The sequence below is a fragment of the Varanus komodoensis genome, unplaced genomic scaffold (assembly GCF_004798865.1).
Source record: "Varanus komodoensis strain SLA01 unplaced genomic scaffold, ASM479886v1 scaffold21, whole genome shotgun sequence".
Lineage (NCBI taxonomy): Eukaryota > Metazoa > Chordata > Lepidosauria > Squamata > Varanidae > Varanus > Varanus komodoensis.
The window spans coordinates 17,079,579-17,084,562 of record NW_025335589.1 but is presented as its reverse complement, the minus strand read 5'-3'; positions in this window follow the sequence as shown (position 1 = coordinate 17,084,562).

Sequence of the window (4,984 nt, the reverse complement as noted above, 5' to 3'; positions counted from 1 at the left end):
CTTGTCCTTTTCCCTCTTATATATTACCAGGATTGTAAGCCCTTCTTTTGCAGTTTAAGCTGCCTTGAGTGAACAAACAGAAAAGATAAACAGAAAAGGCGCGTATAAATGTCATAAGGAAATAAATTAGGACAGAAGCAACTTAAGAATGAAAGAAAATATTCCAGATTGCTATAAATATACAGCCACAATATTTGGATTACAAGAAAACATTTGGGCGTATGGTGTGTGCTTGAAAATACACAGCAGGTGGCCATAGTCCTTTGAGGAGCTGGTGGTTTTTCATATTCAGCCCCACGGAGAACCAAATTTTCTCATATCTCCATTACACAGAAGCCCTCTTTGGGACAGAGGGGGAAGAGCGGTGTGTTTGTCCCCATTCTCCCTCAATCTTCCAAGCTGGTGAGGTACTCTTCTCCAGTCAGGGGGTTACCAGATGCTTTGAACTATTCCGGACGATTGGACATGTGGCTGCAGGTACCATGAGCTTCTCCTGAAATGTAGGGCCTTGCTCTTCCAGAGTTCTAGACGGCACAGAGAGCCTGCACAGTGGGTGCGCCAGTGCGAACGTTTACCCATTAACACATGGAGGGCCACAGGGATGGTGGAAGACCCAGCTCGCCTTGTGATTTCAGTCAGGTCACAAGCAGCCACTACTATGTGCATTCTTGCTTAGTAATCCTATCCTAAATTCTGTTTAACCCTGCCCCATAGTTTTTATCTGATGATCTTAGATTAGTATCAGGTGAAACCTACAATGCTTTTCTTCTAAATTGCCAGGTGTGCTTTCTCAAACCTCAGGCGAGGGGGGAGCAAATCTGGCCTACTTGGGGTGCAAAGTGGCCCCCCGGGATTCTCCTGGCCTCATCCATTTCCTTTAGTCCTACCTCCTTTCTCCCAACCACTAATTGTTTGGTGGTTTCCTGCCTTTTGTGTAGTTTCCCATCCTGAAAATTTGAAATGTTTTTCCAAGGTTGTGTTAGTTCTTCAAGGTAAAAAGTACTAATATTTTTGGCTCTGCCACTGCTAGCATGTATCTGCCCAACTTCTCTGAAAAGGAATTAGCTTCTCAGAATGAAAGAAGTTATGTATCCCAGCTGTAGGGTGATAGGAAAGATATTCCAAGGATGGGCCACATTTTAGAATCAGTTTCAGATGGCTGCCTGAGACAATGCTGATTCGAACGAGAATGTTATTTCTTGTTTCCAGCTTCAGTTCTTTGCTTGGATGAACTAATTTTATTTTGTTATGGCTTTGCAGAAACTCTACTGTTACTAGAAGTTGAAGAAGTAGAAGATTAAAGCTCTCCTAAAATGTTTCTTGTGCACGCTGTTTTATTTCTTCTTCTGACAGATGTCACTTGCTATAAACTTATTTTATTTCACCTATCTTTCCATAACAGCTTTTATGGAATTGCTGTATTATCTTTTCTTTTAAAAACTGTATATCTTTTTTATTCATTTGTATTTAGGCCTATGGCCAATCCACCCACTAAATAAAATACTCCATTATGTCACACTTTCTCTAGAAAGAATATGAAGAGTTATATGTTTATCCCTGATTTTTTATGAGATACAAGCCCACTTCAAGCATTTGCTTAAATGTATGAGAATTAAAGTATCCTGGGATATGGCCCCACCCCCTACATCTCTGGCCACCCTTCGATAGTTCAGACCTGGTTAAGTTGAACTGGGAATGTCTGAACAGAGACACCAGTCCTGTTCACCTGGATGTCAGTAGAACTGTCTGCATGCTTGAAGATCCCCAATTGCTCAAAAACCTATGTTCAAGTGAATGTGAATAGAACACGTGTTCAGACTTCACCAGTTCCGAGCAGTCATGGGTTCTACCACACTCAAGACATTGAAAAAGAAACTGGATAGTCATCTGAGTGGGATGGTATAAATTGGTGACCTACAATAACAGGAGGGTTGGACCCAATGACCTTCTTGGCCCCTTCCAACTCTTGTATTCTAGGATTCTATAACATATAACCTTTCCAACTGCTGAGCTGTCAATATATTCCAACCCTTTACAACAGGATTGGAAAAGCAATTTTAGGAAGGGGCAAAATTGCCCCTCCTACCATCCTCCATGTGCTGAATGATGTCATTGGGCACAATAATGCCCATTGTTGTCAATGCCCACCAATGTTGCTTTCTCATACTGATAGAAGCATGAATCTTCATGTCTTTCATCATGGAGCAAAGGGTTTGGTTGGTGCTGGGAGAAGCAGAGTAGCAAACTCTAGATGGTTTGCACTGTCCTCTTAGGTGCTGTGTATGTTGTACAAGGGGACTGATCCTGAGACTGGGGAAAGCACTGCTGATGCTTTCAAGACAAATTTCTCAAGCAGAAGATGCTTGGAGACCTCCATGGGCTGAATGGAGAACCTTTGTGGGTCAAATTATATCTGCAAGATGGAGGTTCTGCTCCTGTGCTTTAGAATGATGCAAGAAATGTAAAACTCTGGACACTGTATTATTGCAACTAGTCCAGACAGTTTTTGCTACTGTGTGTTGTAGAAATGCAAATCAATAAATAAATGCTATTTGCAAATAAGAGCCACACATCTGTGTACTATGCCTTCTGAGCGCACTTTTCCCATGAAACTTTTTTTAATTTTAAAATAAAGTAAAACAAAGGCAACAAAAACAAGCATATATATAATATAGAATTTATTACACTTAGAAATGAGAGAGAGAGAGAGAGAGAGAGAGAGAGAGAGAGAGAGAGAGAGAGAGAGAGAGATTTATTACAATGCTTAGTCTATGACTGATGTACTTTACAAAACAGCTACAGGGTTTTTTTTAAAGCCTAATTAGGAGCTCATTATATAGTAGAGCAGGGGAAAGATGAGCTATGCAACATACTAAAGGAGCGTCTTTGAATGCTTACTGCTTGTGTGCAGGGGTGGTTCTGTATGTGTGTTAGTCAGATGGGTAGCTGTACTTGGTTAGAAGTTGATCCAGTGCTGGAAGGGACACCCTAGTGCCACCATTCAGTTCCTAATCAAAGTCTCCAGTGTATATATGAGGAGTCTGATGTACACCCAGAGAACACGTTAATACTGGTTGCACATTGAAAAGAAGAGAACTCCCCATGCCTACATTGAGCTTTGCGTGGGCAGTTGACCCTAGCAGAGCTTTTACCACAAATCTGCTCTTATGCTTTTTAGCTTACCTTAATAGCAATGACTCAGGAGCCCCCTTTTTAGCAACAACAAATAAAGAGGAGAACATTTTGAGACATTTTAAAGAGCCCCTGAATGTCATAAACACACCTTAACGTGTCTGCTCTTTCCATCGCCAATCTTGTATGGATTACCAACTTTTGACTTAGCTATTCCATCCTTATTAGCTTTTATAGAACTAAGTAATTTTCCTCTTCAAGGCCACTCTTTGGCATACATTTATCAGTAGGTGTACTATACTATTTTATTCCTTATTTTAGAATGTGAGAAGATAACAGCAATGCAGCAGCCTCTTAATGAGCTGACATAAATCCAGTCTAGCCTGGAAGAGTTTTCACTTGCTATTTTTAGCCATATGGCCTGGCTCCCAAAAAATACTCACTGTATTCACAGCTTAGAGAAAGCTAAACAGCAAAGTAGATTGCATATTGATTACCTAGGCAGTACAAAGCTTGTGTCACGAATACTAATGGAGATAAAACTCTTTCTACCTTTAAACATATCTTCATAAAACTTGGTGGGGCAGCGGGGGGGTTCATTATGGAAGGATGTGAGTTTTCTAAACAGTTTGGCTGAAAAGTTTAGAGTTTTAAAAGATTAATTGGAGGGGGGCAGAGAAACTAACTCATTTCCTTATATATTTATTTGACAAATGTTCTCAGACGTAAACCAATGAAACGCTCAACACGTGTCTCTATAACATTGATGTCTTGTGTTATAGCACAGCCTGACTAACAGGGCATTCAGAGAAGCAGGGGCCGGGAATTAAATGCCCTAGAGCTGCTCAGCTTGTCCCGAGCTTCTGGGGCTGTCCTTCTGGCCCCAGTATGCGCTACTGTAATATCAAATTCTCATTATTCTTGGCTGCTTCATCTTCAGGTCCCCAAGTGTCAAGCCCTCTCCCCACAAAGCAAGACATGCTTAGCTTAGCTTCCTTCCTCCATACCTTCTTGCTGCAAGTGGCCTTCTTCCCCGCCCATCCAACCAAAGATCCCAGAAATACCAACTCGCTACTGACTGCTGGCTCCCGTGAGATCTACCCCTCCACTGCCACCTTCATGCCCCTTTGCTCCTCTTCTCTGTGTGCAATCAGGACAGGGTGTGCATGCATACAGTAGAAGACCCTGGCTGCTCACAGCCTTCCTCAGACCCTCCTGGCAACTCTGCCCCTCCACCTAGCTTTCTGTGTTATGCCAATGGCCACAACAGCCAGGGGTGATGGGAGTTGTGGTGGAATACATCTGGAACATGCCAACTTAAGGAAGGATGAGTTAGAGTATCAGACCAGTGTCTGGAGTCACAAGCTCAGGTCTCTGCTCAGCCATGTAGTGTAACTCCAGGCCAGCTGTTGCTGTTGCTGTTCCTACCTCATAGGGCTTTCATGATGATACATGGGGAGGGCCATGTATGCCACTTGGAGAACTAAAGGGTGGGATATCAGTGTAACATATACCCAATGTTAAGCTAGACTCTTGACCTTTCTAACGATGATAGAAATCGAAAGTGTATTCTGAACCATCCACCTTTCTGTTCCAGATGTAACTTTCTGCAGCTCTACCACTGATGACAACACAAAAAGAGAGGAATCATTCTCTTTCATATATTGGAAATGACGTTTTAATGCATCCAGATATCCCTATAATTGTCCCACGGTAGCTCATGTGGCCTGGCTTTCCCTACTAAAGTCTTGCCAAATTGCGATAATGATTTTATCCAGACTGTTTTAAGTACAGAGTTTTTGCTTTGTTTTTTGTTTTCTTAAGAAGAAAACCAAATACAGGGCAATTTTGT